A 27154-nucleotide genomic window follows, 5' to 3' on the forward strand; every position below is an offset into this window, starting at 1 on the left:
CGAGGTTGAGAGAGAGAGAGCGAGGTTGAGAGAGCGAGGTTGAGAGAGAGAGTGAGCGAGGTTGAGAGAGAGAGTGAGCGAGGTTGAGAGAGAGAGTGAGCGAGGTTGAGAGAGAGAGAGCGAGGTTGAGAGAGAGAGAGCGAGGTTGAGAGAGAGAGAGCGAGGTTGAGAGAGAGAGTGAGCGAGGTTGAGAGAGAGAGTGAGCGAGGTTGAGAGAGAGAGTGAGCGAGGTTGAGAGAGAGTGAACACTGAAGCAATACAAACGCACCCTAAGAACAAAAAAGGAACAGCACATTAGAAATCAGCTGGTTGGAATTGAGGAATCCATAGAATCAAACCACTTCTGGGAGAATTGGAATAAATTAAACAAACCTCATCATGAGGAATTGGCTATCCAAAATGGGGATATGTGGAGAAATCACTTTGCAAACCTCTACAGCAATATAACAAAGAGCCCAGAACAAAAAGATATACAAGAAAAATTACAAATCCTTGAATTAGCAGTCAAAGACTATCAGAATCCTGTAGATACCCCAATTACAGAAGAAGAATTATTGGAAAAACTATGCAATCTCCAACCCAAAAAGGCCTGTGGTGCTGATGGTATTTTAAATGAAATGATCAAATATACAGACCACAAATTCAAATTGGCAATACTCAAACTCTTCAACATTATCCTCACTGCAGGTATTTTCCCCGATATTTGGAACCAGGGATTGATCACACCAATCTATAAAAATGGAGACAAATTTGACCCAAATAATTACAGAGGAATTTGCGTTAACAGCAACTTGGGGAAAATTCTCTGCAGTATTATAAATAGCAGACTACATCATTTCCTTGACGAACACAACGTCCTGAGCAGAAGCCAGATTGGATTTCTAAAAAATTATCGTACAACAGACCACATTTACACCCTCCACACTCTAATTGATAAACAAGTTAACCAAAACAAAGGCAAAATCTACTCGTGTTTTGTAGATTTCAAGAAAGCATTTGATTCAATTTGGCACGAAGGTCTTTTTTATAAACTAATAGAAAGTGGTATTGGAGGGAAAACATATGATTTTATTAAATCAATGTACACTAAAAACAAATGTGCGGTTAAAATTGGCAACAAGCAAACAGACTTCTTCTCTCAGGGGCGGGGAGTGAAACAGGGCTGCCCAATAAGTCCAACATTATTTAACATCTACATTAATGAATTGGCAAAAACATTAGAAGAATCGGCAGCACCTGGTATCACCCTACACAACACTGAAATCAAGTGTCTGCTGTACGCAGATGACCTGGTGCTGCTGTCTCCCACTAAAGAGGGGTTACAGCAGCACCTAGATCGTCTTCACAGGTTCTGTCAGACCTGGGCTCTGACCGTTAACCTAAAAAAAAACAAATATAATGATATTCCAAAAAAGGTCGGGAAATAAGGATGACAAATATAAATTCTATTTGGACACAGTTCTATTAGAACACACCAAAAACTACACATATCTAGGACTAAATATGAGCAACACAGGTAGCTTTCACATGGCTGTGAATGAGCTGAGAGACAAAGCAAGAAGAGCATTTTATGCCATTAAAAGGAACATCAAAATTGAAATTCCAATTAGAATCTGGCTCAAAATTTTTCAATCAGTTATAGAACCAATTGCTCTATATGGCAGTGAAGTATGGGGTCCACTCTCTAATAATGAATTTACTAAATGGGACAAACATCCAACTGAAATATTGCATGCAGAGTTTTGCAAGACTGTATTGCAAGTACAAAGAAAAACTCCAAATAACGCATGTAGGGCAGAATTGGGCCAATACCCCCTCCTCATTCGAATAGAAAAAAGAGCCATCAAATTTTACAACCATCTAAAAACAAGTGACCCTAAAACATTCCATCACACAGCTCTACAATGTCAAGAGATGAAACCAGAGAAGAGTCCCCTCAGCCAGCTGGTTCTGAGGCTCAGTTCACCAACCCAAACCAACCCCATAGAGCCTCGGGACAGCCCTCAGAAAATCTGGCCCAACCAAATCATCACAAAACAAAAAGAAAAATATATAACCTATTGGAAAGACACCACAAAAAATCAAAGTAAACTTCAATGCTATTTGGCTCTAAACAGACAGTACATGGTGGCAGACTATCTGACCACTGTGACTGATAGAAAACTGAGGAAAACATTGACTAGGTACAGACTCAGTGAGCACCGTCTGGCTATAGAGACCGGTCGTCACAGACAAACCTGGCTGCCCAGAGAGGACAGGCTGTGCTCACTCTGCTCCAGAGGAGAGGTAGAGACAGAGGTGCATTTCCTACTACACTGTGACAAATACTCAGACCTAAGAGCATATTTCTTTCCCAAAATTATAACTCAATACAAAGAATTTGAAACTATAAAAGATGAAGAAAAAATCAAATATTTATTGGGTGAAAAGCCAAAATGTGCAGTTTTGGCAGCCAAATATGTGTCCTCCTGCCACAACCTGAGGGACAGCCAGTGAAAAATGCAAAGTAATGTTGATAATATTTCCCATTTAGCTTAGTTTTGTTTTGTCTTTCATACCAGGTCATATGTCTTCTCAAGTCATATTGACACTGGTCTACTACTGTTGCTTTAATTTATTGTTGTTCTGATTAATATTGTTGTTGTAGTTGTTGTTAATGGTAATCCCATGTCCACTACTACTGTTATTATTGCTGTTGGTCCCACCATTTATTTATATATAAATATATATATATTTTGTATATATATACATATATATTTGATTTTGATTTTCGATATGTATACTTTGACAATGTAAGTAATAACGAACTTGCCATGTCAATAAAGTCAATTGAATTGAATTGAATTGAATTGAGTGAGCGAGGTTGAGAGAGAGAGAGCGAGGTTGAGAGAGAGAGAGCGAGGTTGAGAGAGAGAGAGCGAGGTTGAGAGAGAGAGAGCGAGGTTGAGAGAGAGAGAGAGAGGTTGAGAGAGAGAGTGAGCGAGGTTGAGAGAGAGAGAGCGAGGTTGAGAGAGAGAGAGCGAGGTTGAGAGAGAGAGAGCGAGGTTGAGAGAGAGAGAGCGAGGTTGAGAGAGAGAGAGCGAGGTTGAGAGAGAGAGCAAGGTTGAGAGCTAGAAAGCGAGGTTGAGAGCTAGAGAGCGAGGTTAAGAGAGACAGAGCGAGGTTGAGAGAGAGAGAGCGAGGTTGAGAGAGAGAGAGAGCGAGGTTGAGAGAGAGTGAGAGCGAGGTTGAGAGACAGAGAGCGAGGTTAAGAGAGACAGAGCGAGGTTAAGAGAGACAGAGCGAGGTTGAGAGAGAGAGAGCGAGGTTGAGAGAGAGTGAGAGCGAGGTTGAGAGACAGAGAGCGAGGTTGAGAGACAGAGAGCGAGGTTAAGAGAGACAGAGAGCGAGGTTGAGAGAGAGAGAGCGGGGTTGAGAGAGAGAGAGCGGGGTTGAGAGAGAGAGAGAGAGAGAGAGAGAGAGAGAGAGAGAGAGAGAGAGAGAGAGCGAGGTTGAGAGAGAGTGAGAGCGAGGTTGAGAGAGAGAGAAAAAGAGAAAAATTGGGAGAGAAAAAAATCTTAAGAAGAGGAATTAGCGATACAAAATGGTGACATATGGACAACCCATTTTAAAACACTCTACAACACCGTTCAAATTGACAGAGACGCAGAACAACGCCAAATTCATGAGAAGTTGAATGGATTACAAAAAGCTATAAAGGACAATCAAAATCCATTGGACTCCCCAATTACTGACCAGGAACTCTATAATAAACTTCAGGCCCTCAAATTTAAAAAAGCATGCATACCTGATGGCATCCTAAATGAGATGCTCAAACTCACTAGTGCAAAATTTCAATTGGCTATATTAAAACTGTTTAATTTGATCCTGAGTGTAGGTTATTTCCCTGACATCTGGAATCAAGGACTCATAACCCCAATCTTTAAAAACGGAGACAAATTTGACTCTAACAATTACAGAGGCATTTGTGTGAACAGTAACCTGGGGAAGGTTTTCTGTAGTATTATAAATGTAAGAGTTCTAAACTTCCTTACTAAGCACAATGTCTTGAATAAAAGCCAAATTGGATTTATACCAAAACATCGCACAACTGATCATATTTACACCCTACACACCCTGATAAATAAACATGTCCACCAAAATAATTCCAAAATATACGCTTGCTTTATCGACTTCCAAAAATCATTTGATTCTATTTGGCATACAGGACTGTTCTACAAAGTTATTGAAAGTGGTTTAGGGGGTAAAACATATGACATAATAAATCAATGGCAATACGTGCAATACGTGCAGCATTAAAATTGGCAAGAAAATAACTGAATTCTTTAACCAGGGGCGGGGCCTTCGTCAGGGTTGTAATCTGAGACCTGCACTCTTCAATATTTACATCAATGAATTGGCCCCTATTCTAGAAAAATCCTCAGCCCCTGGTGTTAGTCTCCACAATTCAGAGGTTAAATGCCTACTTTTCGCAGATGACCTATGCCTGCTGTCACCCACAGCACATGGCCTACAGCAGAGCCTGGACCTGCTAGAGCAGTACTGCCAGACCTGGGCCCTGGCAGTAAACCCCAAAAAGACTAAAATAATGATTTTCCAGAGAAGATCCAGATCTCAGGGAATTAGACCAAAGTTCTCAATTGGTACAAAATATATAGAGTACTGCACACACTACAATTACTTAGGTTTAAAAATAAGCTCAACTGGACACCTTAATGAGGCAGTGAATGAGCTGAGAGAGAAAGCACGCAGGGCATTCTACGCCATTAAAAAGCTAATTCAAATTGGAATACCTATTCAAATTTGGCTAAAACGAATTAAATATGTCATTGAACCAATTGCACTTTATGGCAGCAAGGTGTGGTTTCCACTTGCAAAACAAGATTTCATCAAATGGGACAAACACCCCATTGAAACACTGCATGCAGAGTTCTGTAAGATTATCCTACATGTCCAGAGGAAAACTACAAACAATGCATGCAGGGCAGAATTAGGCCAATATCCGCTAATAATAAAAACTCAAAAAAGAGCAATTAAGTTTTGGAAACATCTCAAATACAGTGACCCCCTCTCATATCATTACCAAGTCATGCAATGCCAAGAGCTGAGCAAAGAAAAGAGTCCCCTCATCCAGCTGGTAAGGGGCTGAGTTCACAAACCTGTTCTACTAACACACTGAAGCCTCAGGACCAGAACATCCAATCAATCAGAATAAACCAAATTACAACACAGTCAAAAAAACTATATTGCTTATTGGGAAACACAAGCACAAACACAAAGCAAAATGCAGTGCTATCTGGCCCTAAATCGACAGTACACTGTGGCTAAATATTTGACCATGGTTACTGATCAAAACCTTAGAATAACCTTGACAAAGTACAGGCTCAGTGAGCACAGCCTTGCCATTGAGAAGGGTAGACATAGGAAAACCTGGCTCCCTGTAGAGGAAAGGCTGTGCAACCACTGCACAACAGCAGAACCTGAGACGGAGCTGCATTTCCTGACAAAATGTAAAAAATATAAAACAATTAGAGAGTGTCATTTCCCCAAATTTGAAACCCAAAGGTTTCAAAGACCTCTCTGATGAGAATAGGCTACCAATCCTGTTGGGGGAGGACGCAGAGAGCTGTGGGTTGGCAGCGCACTACATTGCTGCCTGCCATAAGTTGAGGGACAGTGTCTGACAGACCAATCAACCTGCACATGTACTCTACTGTATGCTTATTGTTATTGTTGAATGTATGGTTATTTTGACACTTGGTTATTGTTGTTACTGTTGTCCCGTTGACAATTTTGATTCTCATTTTTTTTATTTATTGTGTAAATATCCAAAATAAGCTTTGGCAATATGTACATTGTTACGTCATTTGAATTGAATTGAATTGAGAGGGCGAGGTTGAGAGAGAGAGGGCGAGGTTGAGAGAGAGAGGGCGAGGTTGAGAGAGAGAGGGCGAGGTTGAGAGAGAGAGGGCGAGGTTGAGAGAGAGAGGGCGAGGTTGAGAGAGAGAGGGCGAGGTTGAGAGAGAGAGAGCGAGGTTGAGAGAGAGAGAGCGAGGTTGAGAGAGAGAGAGAGCGAGGTTGAGAGAGAGAGAGCGAGGTTGAGAGAGAGAGAGAGCGAGGTTGAGAGAGAGAGAGCGAGGTTGAGAGAGAGAGAGCGAGGTTGAGAGAGCGAGGTTGAGAGAGCGAGGTTGAGAGAGCGAGGTTGAGAGAGCGAGGTTGAGAGAGCGAGGTTGAGAGAGAGAGAGAGAGGTTGAGAGAGAGAGAGAGAGGTTGAGAGAGCGAGGTTGAGCGAGCGAGGTTGAGAGAGAGAGAGAGCGAGGTTGAGAGAGAGAGAGCGAGGTTGAGAGAGAGAGAGCGCGGTTGAGAGAGAGAGCGCGGTTGAGAGAGAGAGCGCGGTTGAGAGAGAGAGAGAGCGCGGTTGAGAGAGAGAGAGAGCGAGGTTGAGAGAGAGAGAGAGCGAGGTTGAGAGAGAGAGAGAGCGAGGTTGAGAGAGAGAGAGAGCGAGGTTGAGAGAGCGAGGTTGAGAGAGCGAGGTTGAGAGAGAGAGAGCGAGGTTGAGAGGGGGAGAGAGCGAGGTTGAGAGGGGGAGAGAGCGAGGTTGAGAGGGGGAGAGAGCGAGGTTGAGAGGGGGAGAGAGCGAGGTTGAGAGGGGGAGAGAGCGAGGTTGAGAGGGGGAGAGAGCGAGGTTGAGAGGGGGAGAGAGCGAGGTTGAGAGAGGGAGAGAGCGAGGTTGAGAGCGAGGTTCAGAGAGAGAGAGAGCGAGGTTGAGAGAGAGAGCGAGGTTGAGAGAGAGAGCGAGAGGTTGAGAGTGTGTGAGGTTGAGGGATGGAGCGAGGTTGAGAAAGAGAGAGAGAGGTTGAGAGAGAGATTGAGAAAGAGGGATGTTGAGGTTAAGAGAGAGCTTGGGAGAGGCATAGGTTGAGAGAGGGGGGAGAGGCAGAGGTTGAGAAAGTGAGAGAGCAGTTGAGAGAAAGAGGTTGATCGAGAAAAGTGTCATTGTTTGTCCCATCGGGACGTTCAAACCGTAGTGAGCTGCAAGTCTCTCCGAGTTGGACAGGGGAGTGCTGCCTAAACGCCCGCTGCAGATGCTTTGTGTAGCAAACGGTACATACAGCAACCATACAACAGCTGCACCGCGGTAAAACAGGCCTCTGCTTAGCCACACAACCTCCTCACATCCTCCCCACAACCTCTGCATGAATGTGTTGCGATGTGGTAACATTTTACAAAAGGTACCCTTGTTTAAGTGATTTATTAAGTGTTTCCCATTAGGCCATACAGCTGAGATGGTGTTTTGGAATTATCACATTGTAATATGGAATTTAGATTATGCTTTTATCTAATCTAAAAATACAATTATGCACACATCTTGCGCATATATTTAGTTGTACATACATGTTGTAGTTGTACATATATATTGCCATTATTCACTGTCATAACGTAGATGGTAGCTTAACAGTTTCTGAAATGCACCCTCTGAGATTCTGTGTACGTTGGGCGCAAGGCTGACACATTGTGTGTGTGTGTGTGTCCCAAATGGCACCCTATTCCCTATAGTACACTACTTTACTGCAACAATATAGGGGATAGGGTGCCATTTGAGACACAGCCCTGGAATCTCTGTGTGACAGTTGTTATAGGGGAAGGAAGCGAAGGAAAGCAACGGTTATCAAAGCGCATCGCCCTCTCTATGATGGCAGACTCAGACAAGGGGGAGGTTGGAGAGATGAGAGGCGAGGGATAGAGGAGGGCAGAGAGGTGACATTCACTGAGCCGGATCTTCTGTCAACTCTCCAGTCTTTACTGTGGAGGTAGAGTTTAAGCTCAGGAAAAGGGTTAAAAAGGCCTTTGCCATTAGTTTAACTGCCATGCCTGTTTTGTTCTGACTGTAAACTATGTCCTGAATTAGATAACTGCATTATTTCTGAGTTGCTGTGTCATTGTCGACCTTGGTCATTTGTCATCATTGTACTAAATCCTCACGTCTCACCTTTTAACGACTGTCTCCTTTTGACATGTTGGTGATACCTCAATTAGAGCGCCTGAAATGAAACCTTAAAAGATGAGTTGCCCCACTTAAAATACTTAGTTGTATCAACTAATGATATATTTAAAGTTTTGTCATATCAACTTGATTTCCTGAGTTTAAGGCTGTGGTCTAACCAATGATGTATCTTATTGGGTGCATCTTATCTTTTAAAATGTATACTGTAAATATTAAAAATATTTTTATAGTGATCATTGTCATAACCAGTAAGGACAAGTATTGTGTCCAGCATGAACAGCTATTTGTTTGGTTCATATACAGTAGCTGCCATTACATGAAGTGTCAACCAACATGTATTTTGTTGACGTTCAAACAAACAGCTCAGCAGTCTTTATGGGAGTGCCACAGGGTTCAATTCTCGGGCCGACTCTCTTCTCTGTATACATCAATGATGTCGCTCTTGCTGCTGGGGATTCTCTGATCCACGTCTACGCAGACGACACCATTCTGTATACCTCTGGCACTTCTTTTGACACTGTGTTAACTAACCTCCAGACAAGCTTTAATGCCATACAACTCTCCTTCCGTGGCCTCCAACTGCTCTTAAATACAAGTAAAACTAAATACATGTTATTCACCCGATCGCTGCCCACACCCGCCCGCCCATCCAGCATCACTACTCTGGACGGTTCTGACTTAGAATATGTGGACAACTACAAATACCTAGGTGTCTGGTTAGACTGTAAGCTCTCCTTCCAGACTCACATTAAGCATCTCCAATCCAAAATTAAATCTAGAATCGGCTTCCTATTTCGCAACAAAGCATCCTTCACTCATGCTGCCAAACATAACCTCGTAAAACTGACCATCCTACCGATCCTCGACTTTGGCGATATCATTTGCAAAATAGCCTCCAATACTCTACACAACAAATTGGATGCAGTCTATCACAGTGCCATCCGTTTTGTCACCAAAGCCCCATATACTACCCACCACTGCGACCTGTGCGCTCTCGTTGGCTGGCCCTCTCGTTGGCTGGCCGCCAAACCCACTGGCTCCAGGTCATCTACAAGTCTCTGCTAGGTAAAGCCTCACCTTATCTCAGCTCACTGGTCACCATAGCAGCACCCACCCGTAGCACGCGCTCCAGCAGGTATATCTCACTGGTCACCCCCAAAGCCAATTCTTCCTTTGGCCGCCTTTCTTTCCAGTTCTCTGCTGCCAATGACAGGAACGAACTGCAAAAATCACTGAAGCTGGAGACTCATATCTCCCTCTCTAACTTTAAGCACCAGCTGTCAGATCACTGCACCTGTACATAGCCCATCTGTAAATTTACCCATCCAACTACCCCATCCCCATACTGTATTTATTTATCTTGCTCTTTTGCACCCCAGTATCTCTACTTGCACATTCATCTTCTGCACATATACCATTCCAGTGTTTAATTGCTATATTGTAATTATTTCGCCACCATGGCCTATTTATTGCCTTTACCTCCCTTATTACATTTACATTTACATTTAAGTCATTTAGCAGACGCTCTTATCCAGAGCGACTTACAAATTGGTGCATTCACCTTATGACATCCAGTGGAACAGCCACTTTACAATAGTGCATCTAAATCTTTTAAGGGGGGGGGGGGGGGGGGGGGGGGGGTCAGAAGGATTGCTTTATCCTATCCTAGGTATTCCTTAAAGAGGTGGGGTTTCAGGTGTCTCCGGAAGGTGGTGATTGACTCCGCTGTCCTGGCGTCGTGAGGGAGTTTGTTCCACCATTGGGGTGTCAGAGCAGCGAACAGTTTTGACTGGGCTGAGCGGGAACTGTACTTCCTCAGTGGTAGGGAGGCGAGCAGGCCAGAGGTGGATGAACGCAGTGCCCTTGTTTGGGTGTAGGGCCTGATCAGAGCCTGAAGGTACTGAGGTGCCGTTCCCCTCACAGCTCCGTAGGCAAGCACCATGGTCTTGTAGCGGATGCGAGCTTCAACTGGAAGCCAGTGGAGCGAGCGGAGGAGCGGGGTGACGTGAGAGAACTTGGGAAGGTTGAACACCAGACGGGCTGCGGCGTTCTGGATGAGTTGTAGGGGTTTAATGGCACAGGCAGGGAGCCCAGCCAACAGCGAGTTGCAGTAATCCAGACGGGAGATGACAAGTGCCTGGATTAGGACCTGCGCCGCTTCCTGTGTGAGGCAGGGTCGTACTCTGCGGATGTTGTAGAGCATGAACCTACAGGAACGGGCCACCGCCTTGATGTTAGTTGAGAACGACAGGGTGTTGTCCAGGATCACGCCAAGGTTCTTAGCGCTCTGGGAGGAGGACACAATGGAGTTGTCAACCGTGATGGCGAGATCATGGAACGGGCAGTCCTTCCCCGGGAGGAAGAGCAGCTCCGTCTTGCCGAGGTTCAGCTTGAGGTGGTGATCCGTCATCCACACTGATATGTCTGCCAGACATGCAGAGATGCGATTCGCCACCTGGTCATCAGAAGGGGGAAAGGAGAAGATTAATTGTGTGTCGTCTGCATAGCAATGATAGGAGAGACCATGTGAGGTTATGACAGAGCCAAGTGACTTGGTGTATAGCGAGAATAGGAGAGGGCCTAGAACAGAGCCCTGGGGGACACCAGTGGTGAGAGCGCGTGGTGAGGAGACAGATTCTCGCCACGCCACCTGGTAGGAGCGACCTGTCAGGTAGGACGCAATCCAAGCGTGGGCCGCGCCGGAGATGCCCAACTCGGAGAGGGTGGAGAGGAGGATCTGATGGTTCACAGTATCGAAGGCAGCCGATAGGTCTAGAAGGATGAGAGCAGAGGAGAGAGAGTTAGCTTTAGCAGTGCGGAGCGCCTCCGTGATACAGAGAAGAGCAGTCTCAGTTGAATGACTAGTCTTGAAACCTGACTGATTTGGATCAAGAAGGTCATTCTGAGAGAGATAGCAGGAGAGCTGGCCAAGGACGGCACGTTCAAGAGTTTTGGAGAGAAAAGAAAGAAGGGATACTGGTCTGTAGTTGTTGACATCGGAGGGATCGAGTGTAGGTTTTTTCAGAAGGGGTGCAACTCTCGCTCTCTTGAAGACGGAAGGGACGTAGCCAGCGGTCAAGGATGAGTTGATGAGCGAGGTGAGGTAAGGGAGAAGGTCTCCGGAAATGGTCTGGAGAAGAGAGGAGGGGATAGGGTCAAGCGGGCAGGTTGTTGGGCGGCCGGCCGTCACAAGACGCGAGATTTCATCTGGAGAGAGAGGGGAGAAAGAGGTCAGAGCACAGGGTAGGGCAGTGTGAGCAGAACCAGCGGTGTCGTTTGACTTAGCAAACGAGGATCGGATGTCGTCGACCTTCTTTTCAAAATGGTTGACGAAGTCATCTGCAGAGAGGGAGGAGGGGGGGGGGGAGGGGGAGGAGGATTCAGGAGGGAGGAGAAGGTGGCAAAGAGCTTCCTAGGGTTAGAGGCAGATGCTTGGAATTTAGAGTGGTAGAAAGTGGCTTTAGCAGCAGAGACAGAAGAGGAAAATGTAGAGAGGAGGGAGTGAAAGGATGCCAGGTCCGCAGGGAGGCGAGTTTTCCTCCATTTCCGCTCGGCTGCCCGGAGCCCTGTTCTGTGAGCTCGCAATGAGTCGTCAAGCCACGGAGCGGGAGGGGAGGACCGAGCCGGCCTGGAGGATAGGGGACATAGAGAGTCAAAGGATGCAGAAAGGGAGGAGAGGAGGGTTGAGGAGGCAGAATCAGGAGATAGGTTGGAGAAGGTTTGAGCAGAGGGAAGAGATGATAGGATGGAAGAGGAGAGAGTAGCGGGGGAGAGAGAGCGAAGGTTGGGACGGCGCGATACCATCCGAGTAGGGGCAGTGTGGGAAGTGTTGGATGAGAGCGAGAGGGAAAAGGATACAAGGTAGTGGTCGGAGACTTGGAGGGGAGTTGCAATGAGGTTAGTGGAAGAACAGCATCTAGTAAAGATGAGGTCAAGCGTATTGCCTGCCTTGTGAGTAGGGGGGGAAGGTGAGAGGGTGAGGTCAAAAGAGGAGAGGAGTGGAAAGAAGGAGGCAGAGAGAAATGAGTCAAAGGTAGACGTGGGGAGGTTAAAGTCACCTAGAACTGTGAGAGGTGAGCCGTCCTCAGGAAAGGAGCTTATCAAGGCATCAAGCTCATTGATTAACTCTCCGAGGGAACCTGGAGGGCGATAAATGATAAGGATGTTAAGCTTGAAAGGGCTGGTAACTGTGACAGCATGGAATTCAAAGGAGGCGATAGACAGATGGGTAAGGGGAGAAAGAGAGAATGACCACTTGGGAGAGATGAGGATCCCGGTGCCACCACCCCGCTGACCAGAAGCTCTCGGGGTGTGCGAGAACACGTGGGCAGACGAAGAGAGAGCAGTAGGAGTAGCAGTGTTATCTGTGGTGATCCATGTTTCCGTCAGTGCCAAGAAGTCGAGGGACTGGAGGGAAGCATAGGCTGAGATGAACTCTGCCTTGTTGGCCGCAGATCGGCAGTTCCAGAGGCTACCGGAGACCTGGAACTCCACGTGGGTCGTGCGGGCTGGGACCACCAGGTTAGGGTGGCCGCGGCCACGCGGTGTGAAGCGTTTGTATGGTCTGTGCAGAGAGGAGAGAACAGGGATAGACAGACACATAGTTGACAGGCTACAGAAGAGGCTACGCTAATGCAAAGGAGATTGGAATGACAAGTGGACTACACGTCTCGAATGTTCAGAAAGTTAAGCTTACGTTGCAAAAATCTTATTGACTAAAATGATACAGTACTGCTGTATCAGTACCTACCTAATTTGCACACACTGTATATAGACTTTTTCTACTGTATTATTGACTGTATGTTTGTTTACTCCATGTGTAACTCTGTGTTGTTGTACGTGTTGAACTGCTTTGCTTAATCTTGGCCAGGTCGCAGTTGTATATGACAACTTGTTCTCAACTAGCCTACCTGGTTAAATAAAGGTGAAATAAAAAAAATCACCAATCAGCATAGTCTTTGCTTGTGTGTATCCATTACGTGCTTAACCAATTAAATGAATGCTATTATTAAGAGGTATTATGTATTTGCATGCATACATGAATGAATGACTGCCATGAGGCATGCCAATGAATAGATGTTCACCAACTGAATAAATCAAAAAGCAATCACATTGCATTTCGACTAGAATTACAGTATACATAGCACCTCTGCACAACAAAACCTCTATCACCTATCATTCAAAGGAGATGGAGCTTTAACATGTCATGATTTCATTTCAGTCCAACCTTATTCATGTATCTTTCATTTCTAATACTCATCATCACGCAGTTATAATGACTTTCTGACTCTTGAGGAATAGAACATGCAAAGTGAAATGAAATAAGGCTTCTGTCTTGTAACCGTCTTCATTTCTCCTGGGACTTGCAGATGGATTACGAAGCGGGATCTCCCGAAAGCTCCTTCTTGGGAGGGCATAAGTAAGTGAGATTGCATGCATGGAGGTTTCAAGTTGTAATGTCCTGTGCACAAGTACAGTAAAATGCTAGCTCTAAACCCAGCAATGCAAGCATTTCGCTACACCCGCAATAGCATCTGCTAAACTTGTGTATGCGACCAATAAAACATCATTTATTTGATTTGCAGTAATCGATAATGTCGTACTAAAAATAACAAAAGGTAGAACAAAAACACAGGAGAAATAAAAAGAAGAACACAACGAAAGCTACAGAGTCAGTTCCAGTACCATATTTACAATGTGTTGTAGGGATACAGGAGTAGTAGAGGTAGATACAGTGCCGTGAAAAAGTATTTGCCTCCTTTCTGATTTTCTCTATTTTTGCATATTTAATACTGGAATGTTATCAGATCTTCAACCAAAACCTAATATTAGATAAAGGGAACCGGAGTGAACAAATAACACAACAATTACATATTTCATTTATTTCATAAACAAAGTTATGCAACACCCAATGGCCCTGTGTGAAAAAGAATTGCCCCCTTACACTCAATAACTGGTTGTACCACTCCAACCTAACGCTTCCTGTAGTTGTTGATCAGTTGCTCACGTCGCTGTGAAGGAATTGTGACCCAATCTTGCTTGCAGAACTCCTGTAACTCAGCGAAATGTGTGGGTTTTCAAGCATGAACTGCTCATTTCAAGTCCTGGCACATCCTCTCAATTGGGATTAAGTCTGGACTTTGACTAGGCAATTTCTAAACTTCAAATGTGTTGCTTTTTTTTTGCCATTTTCATGTAGACTTGATTGTGTGTTTTGGATCATTGTCTTGCTGCATGACCCAACTGTCGTCCAGAACGTTTACTCAAGTGTGACAAAAAAGCACCTGGAAGCACGTGGATGATCATCAAGACTCCTGGAATAATGATCTATGGACAGATGATTCAAATGATTTACTTTTTGGATGACATGGGTCCCATTTATGCCTGGCAAAAACCAAACACTGCATTGGTGGTGGTAGTGTGATGGTTTGGGGATGCTTTGCTGCCTCAGGACCTGGACGACTTGCCTTAATGAAAGGAAATATAAATTGTGCTCTGTATCAGAGAATTCTACAGGAGAATGTCAGGCAGCAAGCTGAAGCTGACGCGCAGCTGGGTCATGCCGCAAGACTACTTGCAGGGTAAGGTGACTAGGCAAGTTGCATTCAGACCTGGATTCGATTATACTATTTGACATTTTTCAAATACTTTTACTGTTTTCTTCAGCTTATCTGGAGTGCACTTTTGCCACTAGGCAAGGCCAATCAAGCCCAGATAAAGTATTTGAAATGATTTCAAATAGTATTTGAACCCAACTCTGGTTGCATTGCACTGAATCTTAATGGGCATCTTGAATATGTGTAGACTTTTCCCCAAAACTTTTCCACTCTCCGTTCGTATTTTATTGTTTATTTGTAGAGACAGCCATGAATGAAGGGGAGAGGGATAATAGGGGAAGATGGAGATTTGAGAAGGCCAGTGGGGCGTCGAGACAGATGGAATGACACACGAGTGAGCGATGGGCCTAGTCACAACCTGTGAAGTTTGAGCTTTTCACACAAAGCAATGTAGCACCCTTATATACATTATTAGTAATAATATGATAATTTGGTTATTTAGCTTAGCCACAACCCGTTAAGCTAGCGCTTTCCACACTAACAACGTACCATCCTGTCTTATACAGGACTAGTAATAATATAATATGGTTATTTAGCTTAGGCGCTACCTGTGTCGCTAGTGCTTTCCACACATAGCAATGTAGCATCCTTTCTACAGTACTAGTATACAGTATATTTGTTGGTAATTGACTTAGCCATAACATGTGAAGCTTGCGCTTTCCACACATAGCCTAGCAATGTGGCGTGCTCCCTCTGCTCTTATACAGTACTAGTAATAATGATTATGGTCATTTAGCTTAGCCACAACTCGTGTAGCTAGCGCTCTCCACACAAAGAAACATACTAGCATCCTCTCTTAAACAGTATCCTACTATGCAGACCCTGGCAACATCTCTGATCCAGTGCCACTATGACTATATCTCATGGTCCAGTGGCATAAAAAAAATCTGAAGGACAGACTTCAAATGGCCCAAAACCAACTGATGAGAATTATACTCGAGCTCAGCCCTAGAATGCACATTTGTCCTAATAAATTCAGGGAACTGAACTGACTTCCAGTTGATCTCTGGGTGGTGCAGATCAAACTGTTGATCGTTTTTAAAGTTATACATGACCTTGCCCCCAGTTACCTGTCTGGTTATTTTAATTTTATTAGAGACTCTCGTAGCCATCACACCAGAGCCAGAGTTACCAATATCAGATAAAATCCATCCCTACGCAAGGGTGTTTTACGATTAACCTTAAAGGGATAGTTCACCCAAATGACCAAATAACATATTGGTTTATGACAACAATCCATGCTTTGGTTTAGTTTCCCTGGGACTGTTCCAAGTGCATTTGTGGCACAAATCCCATTCAAGTTATGGGACCGATATTAGCATTTTTCGCACATCATATTCAAAACATCTATAAGTGACTTCGTTAAGCTTCATAATCAATTTTAGATACTTTTGGATGATTTGAAAATGATGCACGAAAAATGCTAATATCGGTCCCATGACTTGATTAGGATTTGTCCCACAAAACCATATCATGCATTGCTGTCATACCTTGTCCATAGACTGCTTACAGGGTAAGGAAACCAATGTGATTTGGTGAACTATCCCTTTAAGAAATGGTTTATGAGCAAAATGTTTTAAAGCGACAGAGGCTATAAGAAAGTATAATTGTATCAATGAACATTACTTGGTCATCTCTTTTATTCCGTTTGCTCTTTCCTCCCTATTGATGAGATGTATTTTGTTTTCATGTTGTATATTTTGGTTTTAAAGTATTTTCAAGAGGACCACAATGAAAATAAGTGTTTAAACTCATCCTCCATGATTTTAATGCCATTGCACTGTATCCACATGTGTGGTTGTATTGTGTTTAAATGGTCCCTCCCAAAAAATCTATGGTAATTTAGCGTAGCCACAACCTGTGCAGCTAGCACTTTCCACACAACCCAATGTAGCGTTCACTCTTATACAGTACTATTAATATTATATAATTTCGATGCATACATTTTAGCAGACCCTGCCAAAGCAATTTACAGTACACTGGGTATAGGTTAACTGTATGTGGCCCATGCAGGAATCAAACCCACAACTATTGTATTGCAAGCATCATGACATAATTGAGCCATTGGAACCACCAATAGTAAATTGAGTAGCTTACTGCTGAGCATAGTGTGTTTGAGAGGTTTTTGTTCACTAGCAGGAAACCCTTTCAGCTTTGATGTTTGTCTGCGTTTGTTTTTGAATGTTCAGCCAACATTCTTCCTCCATATCGAGAGGTTTAGGAGTGCTAATTAGGAGTGCTAATTCATAAAACATAAATAGCCTTTTTTTTCTCCGACACAATCACTCTGCAATTTGTTTGTTGGAACTGCCCTCGGCGCACGACCCCGGTATGCACTAAATAATTTACAACCAAAACACGGAGAATCGAGATTGGAGAAACAGACGGCAAAGTTATTTTACAAAAAGGAACATGGCTCCACTGATATTTTTAGACAAGAAAGCGAAGGTGGTTGGGTACTTTCACAGCATCTTCCAAAAATCGGACACAAAATCTGCCTTTGAACAATCAACATCAATCTTTACAGTCAATAAAAGTATTTTTGTAAAACCGTGTTTTTGTAAATCGTCTCCCTCATCCCCAACCACCCCCTGCAATTACCCATTGTGTTCAAATGTAAACAGCATCTCATCATTTTCTGTTTCATCTCTAATTATCTCCTGTCATTTTCTCGAAACAGGAGTCTTCTGAAATCGGTGGAGGAGGAGCTAAACCAGAGGTAGGCCCAACTATGTCTTTCCTTCCTGTCCCCATTTTTCTCGTTTTTACTCCCCTTTCTTTCTGTCTCTCTTTCTCACTGAAACTCTTTTTTTCCTATCCTCTCATTTCTATCTCTCTATATAGGACAGGGCTCAATTGGAAAAAATAAATGTGACTTCCCTGGATAAATAAAAGTTATTCTTATCTCTGTCTTCTCTTCCTGGACTATTTTATTCTCATCCCTTTCCCCTCATATTTCTCTCATCTTCAGCCTCGCTTTCTCCTTCCCTTACTTTTTCGCTCTTCCTCCCCCCACCTCTCTCTCTCTCTTGCACTACTCAATATTTAATGTGACCTAACCTTCTGCCTCTTTGCTTGAGCGAGTGAAATGGACGACTAACTTGCTTTAGAACCACTTCCGCGGAGACCGGGGTGATTTCTCACCCTTGCTAAGGCGTTAAAGCCGTATGCCCAGTTATAGCGCAGAGAAAGCCGGCTGGGTGTCCGCTATTGTTTATTGTAATCTTTGTCTCGTTGCGGCTAGGGTGGTGTGTTGCTAGTATCAATTAATTCTCAGCGTTAGGGTAAAAAAAAATACACCTCATGCAGGAAAGATACCTGCACACTGATTTCCAATACACAAGTGCCGAGCAGGTGCTAGATCGGTTTATGCTGTATGTAGCCAACTCCAATGTTCGTTGTCTTGCCACACGTGATGTTTGGTAAAACAACTCAAATAGATAGCTAGACTCGGTTGAAAAAAATAAGGCGTTGACTGTTTCGGGTGTCTTCTCTACTTTCATCTTTGTTGATGAAATGGCACTCTCAAATGTTGGCCGGTTCATTACTAAAGACGTCAGCATGCTTCAGTCGGCTAGGCGAACAGAACGAGTGTGCTCTCATACTCCCTCAAAAGACCTCTGCTTGAAAAAAGCGGAAATAGTACAGTTTGTTCGTTTTGAGACGCCATAGCCAGTATACGCTTCCTCAAAATAGTCCGAATGAATCCAAAATAACGCAAGAAACATCATTCATTTTGCCCAGGAGATCTTAGTCGTGCAATTTTACATCCTAACTAAGGTGTTTGGTGCAGTATTTCTCAACCAAAATAATTGCATGAAAACGAGTCACTGCTGAATGACAACAGACTTTACTACGGTTGAGCAATCACTGATGAAGGGACGTAGACTTCGGCTACCAACTTCAGTTTGCCTCAAGAAAAAAAACGTGTGCCCGAAAAACCCTCACCGAAGTCCAAAACAAACACATTATATGCACAAACTCTTCCGATCGGTTACGGCTTAAGGTAGACCTCACATTGAAATGAATAAGGGTGCATAGTATCACATTTCACTGTTGAAACGTTTTGGACATGAGGTGCCTACTAACCATTTTTTTTAAACATTGGACATGAGAAGAGCATGCATTCCCACTGCTGAAATGCTGTTCAAAAGGATTGTTATGGCGTGGATCTTTCCTCGTCTCTCATAAGCCCTTAGAAGGGAGCGCTCATCTGATTCTGAGCCACGATTGAGAAATGCCTCTACCACTGTACCTCTTCAATTCAATACCACTACAAATAATTGTATTGTATTAATCCCAGAGGGGCAATTATAAAGGCATTAATAATTGAATTGAAATTGACATCCCTCTTCTCCCTTAGGGGACACGAGACTCATTTAGATAACGATGATGATGATGGTGGTGACCATGATGATGAAATGCAACAGTAAGTCCTACTGTCTTCAACCTCTTTCTCCTTTCAACTTAACAACTGTCCTCTTAATTCATAGATACAATTTATAGATGAAATGTTTTTTGTTATGTAAATTATAGGAACTGGCTACTCTACCAGGGACCAGGTTCATGTTCTTTAAGCGTTTCTTATTGGACAAGTCCAGGTAGCCCGTCTTTTTATTTACTGTGTTTTCTTCCATTTGATACCTTATAACGCCAAATAGTGCCTAATGAACGTGACCCAGGATATACACTGAGTGTATGAACACCTGCTCTTTCCATGACAGACTGAATCCAGGTGAAAGCTATGATCCCTTATTGATGTAACTTGTTAAATAAACTTCAATCTGTGTAGATGAAGGGGAGGAGGCAGGTAAAAAAAAAAATGTGAAGCCTTGAGACAGTTGAGACATGGATTGTGTATGTGTACCGGGGTGAATGGACAAGACAAAAATATTTAAGTTCCTTTGAACAGGGTATTGTAGCAGGTGACAGGCCCACCGGTTTGTGTCAAGAACTGCAACGCTCAACAGTTTCCCGTGTGTATCAAGAATGGTCCACCACCCAAAGGACATCTAGCCAACTTGACTCCTGTGAGATACATTGGAGTCAACATTGGCCAGCATCTTTGTAGAATGGTTTTGTTGCCTTGTAGAGTCCATGCCCTGACGAATTGAGGCTGTTCTGAGGGCAAAGGGAAGGGGGTGCAACTCAATATTAGGAAGGTGTACTTAATGTTTTGTGCACTGTATATGATACACAAATAAAGGTATAACTATTAGTACAATAGGTTGTTCTAATAGTTATGCCCTATCTCTCTCTTAGTGCCAAGGGCTCCACTATGCGGCCCAAAGAGCCTTCACCACCGCCTCCCAACGTCAAGGTATGTATTCTTCAAATGACTCATTGTCCATCGTATGAGACTGAGAGTGTAGTGTTTTCTCACATATAAAGCTGCAAGATGATCTATTTTCTACAGTGTACACACAGGAATCCTGTTGTGGCACCACTTTAAATTGAACATAGCACAACGTTTGTTTATATTTCCTATAGCCCTATTGTGTGCAATAGAGCATAATATTCAAGGTATTTCTGGGTGTGACTTTACATCTAATGATGATGTTTTACATGTTGACGGGTGTGCTTTGATGCCGATCCTGTAGCGTTGGGGGTCAAATCAATGTCAACGTATGATTTTATTTTACAAATGTGATTTGTTTCAATTCAGTTGACTTCATTAAATGGGAATTTACCAGAACCCTGATATCCTATCTCTTTGTATTGTATTTTGCTCTTAGCCCATTCCCATTCCACAGGATGTTGCCAACTCCCCTGCACACCATGGCTCCCCCGATGACCATGACGACAACGGGGGGACCATAAAGCGTTGTCCAGCCGCCGAGAGCCCCGCCCGCTCTGCCACCCATGTGCCGCCCAGGCCGCCGCCCCCCAGACTCCCCCCGCACAAGCAGCTTAGCTTAGGTAGGTAACGTAGTTTAAAGGCATGCTCACAAACTGAATGGGTGCATTCTGGGAGATGTAGACAATTCTGTCAGAAATGCATTAATGCGGGTTTTCTTATCTCCCCTGCACTTAGTTGGAGGGAAAGCTGTGGTCCCCTTGAATGAATGAATGCATGAATGGGTCGGGGGTGAGTGAGTCGAATGAATGAATGAATGAATGAATCAGTCAGTCAGTCACTTCAATTCATCACAATACCAACCACAATACCAAACCTGGACCACTTAGACAATAAGTGTGATGATGCTGAGATAAAAGCTACCACTGTTTTCAGGGATCTCTCCTTCCTCCTTCCAACCCTGCCAACATCCTCAAGAGGCTCCGCCCCACCTCCTCCCTGTCTTAGCCAGTCCGATTTTTCAAAGTGGACCGTGTGCGTGCGCGTGTGTGTTTGTACACGCGCGGTTGCCAGCTAGTATTTATAGCCTGTCAGTTTAATTAGGAGCAGTGGTGTGTCTGGTGTTGGCATGCGATAATGTCACACACCCTCTCTGCCACGAGTCACCCTCCAATGCACTCGCACAAACTTCCCCAGTTTCCACATCCTGTCCACTTCGAGTAGTCTGGTGGCAGGGGCCAACTTTCAAACGAAGTTGACTGTCCCTCACGTGTGCATCTCAATAGTTCTCCACCCCTCATCAGCTTTCCTTCATCTGCATTTGACATGAAAGAACTGGACTAGTACCTGGGCTATTCCATCCTATTCCATTCGCCCGTTCCTGTTGTTTTCAGATATGTCAAGGTGAAGGAGAAGAGACGAGGAGTGGACGCCACTTTAGACAAATCTTAGTTTAGTCACTGTGGTGATCTTAAGTCTTATCAGTGTCATGTTTCAGCACAATTGTTGGAATTGCTCAGTTCCCACAGAGCCACATACTCTCTTGCTTCCTCTTCACTCTCCACAGCACCATTCAGATTGTGGCGATTGGGGGAATCATTTCAATAAATAATGTAATATTTAATAATTAAGTTCCCTCCTAACAGGCAATGGGTTCAGCCCATCAGAAGTGAGCGGGGATGCTGGTGGTGCCGAGAAGCAGTCTACTATGCCACCTTGTGTCACCACGAGGAAGGACAGGAAAGAGATTCCGGTAACATCATAGTAATTTAGCCTTGGTCAGAAGCTGTGCGTAAAAATTGGTGGCGACACTTTTGGTGAATTTTCTGTATACAATTCACTTAAAGCGGATTCTGTCAAATCCATAGTGCATTATAAGACTTCCTGTAAGCATTATGTGTTACACATACAGGTAAGTGCATTATATTGATAACTGGTCATGGCTGTCATTAATTCATTAATATCTATAATGAGGTGTTCATTATGTACATAATGCGTTATTGCATAATTTATTCATAATGCACTGCACAGCGCTGGGTCATAGAAAGTGTTATTTAAAATGTTTCTGACCTTTTCACATTTTTAATACTAACTTTACTATGTGTTACCTGAAAGTAAGTTATTTGGTGAATAATTCATGTAAATGGTGATTAATTCATTAACATGTCCTAACAGCTATGATAAGACTTACATTTTCATTGCAAAATAGATTATTATGCGGTTTTGCATTATGACTAAACATAAATCTTCTCATTCTTCTTAGAAGTGTATTTCTATTTGCACCCAGAGCTCTGCACAAAGAGTATTTATTCTATGTTTACCTCATTAGTTACTCGTTAATAAGCAACGACTCATGAATTAAAGATCACTTATAGTTCAGTCAAAGTGCTACCGTGTCATTCCCAAGATATTACAGCACTGATGAAGACAGAATGATACCATTGTTAACGCATAGTTAAATAGAACTCTATAAGATCCACATATTATTTTCATATTTAATAATATTACAGTATAATATACAGTATATTTTAACTATGATTGTTAATTATTCTACGCTGACCTTGGTATGATGATGTCATTTCCTGTTTCCTCAGAAACCAATCAGTAATGGCCTTCCCCCCCACGCCAAAAGTCCACGTAAGTCTTAACAAACCTTACCTGCTCTTACACTCACGCATTGTCAAGTAGAAAACTATAACTCTGCACTGTAGGAAAAAGCAAATGAGCACTAAGATACAAAAGCACAAATGTGTTGATTGCACATTCATTATCGAAATAATTTATGTGAAATGTAATTCATTCATTAGCAACCTAAAAGTAGTAGTGTTGAGTTCATGACACATTTGTAATTACCGCGACCTTCGAAGCTAGAGATCCTGCCACAACTTTGTTTTAAAAGAATCAATTTATTATATTGGACTGAATTTATAAAGGGTTTTTCCAGGTGCTCTACATTGATCAACTATAACTATATTCATCTACATTCTGTTTTCTATTTTCGCTGCACAGATGGGAGCCTGTTTCTCCAAAGTCTTCAATGGCTGCCCTCTAAAGATCCACTGTGCGGCATCTTGGATCAACCCTGACACGAGAGGTGGGCCTCGTGCCAATTCACTTCTGTCTAACTGCCGTGGACCCTGATTCCATCAATTGCCGATAACAGGAAACTGTATTTCTGCTGTATTTTAACGACCGATCATGTGGATTTGTGTCAATGTTCAATGACAACGTCCGCAAGGGTGTGCGGTGTGCAGGGTCTGACAGACAGAGCGCGGTTAATATTTTGACCAAACCCGCTGTGAGGTTTACCTTTATCTGCAATTGATTGGATTACTTTATTTTCAGCCTCGCGCTACCAGGCGTCCCACTGTATTCTTGTTCGAGAAAGGCTTGGGAGAAACCTAGAACAGGAGTCTAGGCTAACTTGACTTTCGTCTTTGTCTTACTCCCATGTCTTATTTGCAGTTTGCATGTGCTACTATTAGTTTCCTTCTTAGGCAGAGTCCTAGGCAATGTGTGTATTGTCCAAGTTTACCGGGTCTCTCTCTGTTATAATACTTCATTGTTTCATTCTCTGTTTTAGACCAATACCTGCTATTCGGTGCCGAAGAGGGCATTTACACTCTAAATCTCAACGAACTGCATGACTCCTCCATGGAACAGGTCGGTGTCTCATTATTTCATTTGAATGATCTTTTTGTCCGTACATTTCAATTGTTCCAACTGCTTCCAATGTTTTCACAGTGTAATGTATGAAACGGAATCTATGTATTTATGTGGAGGTTGAAATATTCTCTATCACATCGTGTTACAGATTATAGTTCAATTTGAATGCTTGCTTCTCTGTGACGTACGTAAAGCATTTGAGGTTTGATCCACCAGGTTTTATCCACAAGGATTTGAGGTTTGATCCAGAACTGGTCAACGAGACACGGATTACGATTTCATTTGACCACCTACAGAACTATTAAAAACAGATCAACATTTGTTTTATTCCCTAGCTCTTTCCCCGGAAGTGTATGTGGCTTTATGTCATGAGTAATAGTCTGCTCTCCATATCTGGTAAGGATTCATCATAGAAAACCTGTATTGCCACACATTCCTCATATATCTCAAGAAATAACTAGTACACACAAAGTTTTACGTAGTTTTTTTATAGTTTCCAGAATAGAATAGCTTCTCCAGACACGTCATTTAAATGCACCTTTGGCCGCACACAATGGCAGTGACAGACATTCAAAACATAAATCATAAGCAGCAATCTGTCATCAAGAGCATTAGTCTAATTTTATCATGAAATATGCACTCGTAAATGTAAATACTACTTGTCAATACTTGCTCCAGATATACAAGCGGTTAGACCCTGCACTTTTTGCGTGAAATTTAAAGATATTATAATTGCCTTCAAAGCACTCAAAAGGTGTGTTCGTTGTGTTTTTTGGCAGGAAAAGCCTCGCAGCTCTACTGTCACAATCTGGCGGGTCTGTATGAGCACGCTCGACAGATGCAGAAGCTGCCAATGGCCATCCCCACCCACCGGCTCCCAGACAAAATCCTTCCAAGGTAAGAAGGTGGCGATGCCTCTATGTGTAGAAGTTTTCTGTGGGTAGAGTCCTACTTTTCAGACTTTGTTATTGTGGTTTTTAGGAAATTTTCCATCTCCAACAAGATTTCCAACACCAAGGGATGTCAGAAGTGCTGTGTGGGTGAGTAGTCATGGACATACTCTTTTTTTCTCTCTCTCTCTCTCTCTCTCTCTCTCTCTCTCTCTCTCTCTCGCCCCCCTCGGTTTTCATCTCTTTCTACGTCGGACCCATTACTTTCCCACAAGTTGCTACATAATCTTGCTACAAGATTGAGAGTAGATGCACCACTTCACTACGTGTAATAAACACAATAGTTCTCCATTCCCCTTATAACCAATTAGGACAACAACCTCTTCAACTGGGTACCAATAGTAGAAAGGTCTTTTGAAATACATTATTGTGGTCACAGCTTAGTATGAATGACAACCCCGGCTGACCACCAAATATTCCCCCTTAGTGAGAAACCCTTACACGGGCCACAAGTACTTGTGTGGAGCCTTCCAATCCAGTGTGGTCATGTTGGAATGGGTGAAGCCCATGCGGAAGTTCATGCTCATCAAGGTAAGAATTTTTGTGTCTGTGTGCATTTATTTAGCCATCTCCACGTGTTTGCCAGGCTCACTCTCCCCAAACCTTTTTGGAGTGCTGACAGCCCATGTCATAGCCATATAAGAGTTTGGCCATTGAGGTTTCAATCAAAAACAAAAAAGCATTCACACTAGCTATGATAAGAGCTTCCGGGGAAGAATTGACTAATAACCGTCCACAACTTTCCCCTAACTGCCCTGTCAAATGGAGGTGTTTGAGAGATATGCTAAGAGACATCCCTTTACTTTGTAGCCTACATGCTAATGGAAAACACACTTCCCTCTTCCTAAAAACACTGACTTCCCCCTGCCCGCTGGCACCGGAGGTGGCTGTGTTTGAGATAAGCATGCTAACCCGCCAACATAGACTAAGCTACCCTTGCTTTGTAACCGATGAGCTAATGCTAACGCTTACCCTGTTATTTATGTTTTTTTCGATATATATCATACATGTTGCCAATAATACTTTGATTGTAAGCCAACCCCGTCTGTTTTTACTTTGTGGTTCCGCGCGCATCGTTCTTGTTGGTAAACACCCCACCCGTCTACATGCCTAATGCTAACTCTCCTCCTCCCAAGAATAAAGAATTTGAGATTAGCATGATAACATGCTAGAGTCTAGACCATGTAGCATAATGATAATGCTAACCCTCTCTTCCTAACATTGACAAGCCTAATGCTAACGCTAACCCTCTCCTCCTAAGAACATTGACTTTCCCCTGCCCTGCCCGATGGAGGTTTTTGAGATGCTTGTGGTGCCCGAGCACCAGTACCCCCTCATCTGTATGGGCGTCAGCAAGGGCACGGAGCTCAACCAGGTGGTACGCTTTGAGACGCTGGACCCCAACACCGCTTGCCCCTGGCTCAAAGAGTCCGGTAAGGTCTCATTCAAAGACTGACCTTGACTCCTCATTGACATAGACTTGACACAACTCTAGATTTTAGTGCTCCTTTAATATGGAACTTCATTGAAATTAAATAAACATTCAATATCATCATTTTTTAAAATCCCCATTTATTCTTTTTATTTTTTATCGTAGCACACACTGGAGACTGACGTTCACATTCTACACATTGACCATACTGGAAATTGTTATAGAGAATTATACAATTATAGAGAAAATATAGTCCTATATCGTTGTGCACATTCATAATGGAACATGTTTGACGTTAATAAAGCAAAAGATGAAATGGTTAGTTGAGGTTTTTATGTTTGATTTCCTCCTAGACACTCCGCAGACCTGTGTTATCCATGTGACTCAACTGGAAAGAGACGCCATTCTTGTCTGCTTGGATCGTGAGTCTAGCAGCATGTCTTGACTATCCAAAAATCAGATTTGTATTGTAATATTATCCATATAGATTATACATGCATTGTACATTCATTCTATGCATTGCTAATAACATTATGACAATATTTGAACCGTGTATCATGTTTTATCACTGAGCTGTCCTTTAAATGACACGGGGGAAACTCACCTCAATAGCCACCAATATGTTGCACCCCGCCTGGATGGACGGCAGCCATTTTGTGCCTGGATGTCTTCAGTCTCTTGTAATAGCATCATTGTTTAACTTCCATATGTCATTTTCCCCCCTCAGGATCCATTAAGATTGTGAATCTGCAGGGGAGGCTGGAGTCCAGTAGAAAGCTTTCAGCCGAGCTGACGTTTAATTTCCAGATTGAGTCGATAGGTAATCGCCCTTGCCCCCTTTGCTAGAGATTAGCTAACACACACACGTATCAACAGCTATAGAATGGAGAGGAGAGCAGAGTATCACAGTCATGTTATGATAAATGACATTGTGGTGAACTTTTGAATACGGTATATTAAATATCCATCTTTTCCGCAGTCTGCCTTCAAGACAGTGTTCTGGCTTTCTGGAGACATGGCATGCAAGGACGGAGTTTCAAATCTAATGAGGCAAGTTGTGTCAATGCCCCGGCGGACGCAATAACTGTATATAACAGTAGTATTTGAACTGTTTATTGTATTCGTTATTTTACCAGGTAAGTTGACTGAGAACACGTTCTCATTTACAGCAACGACCTGGGGAATAGT

At 43.2% G+C, this 27154-nt stretch overlaps 1 pseudogene; it reads left to right on the top strand.

Annotated features, from left to right (window-relative positions):
* The window catches only part of LOC120032637, an 85427-nt pseudogene extending 58273 nt beyond the window's left edge, over positions 1-27154 (top strand).

This window comes from Salvelinus namaycush, chromosome 39 (assembly GCF_016432855.1).
Source record: "Salvelinus namaycush isolate Seneca chromosome 39, SaNama_1.0, whole genome shotgun sequence".
In the NCBI taxonomy this organism is placed as follows: Eukaryota; Metazoa; Chordata; class Actinopteri; order Salmoniformes; family Salmonidae; genus Salvelinus; species Salvelinus namaycush.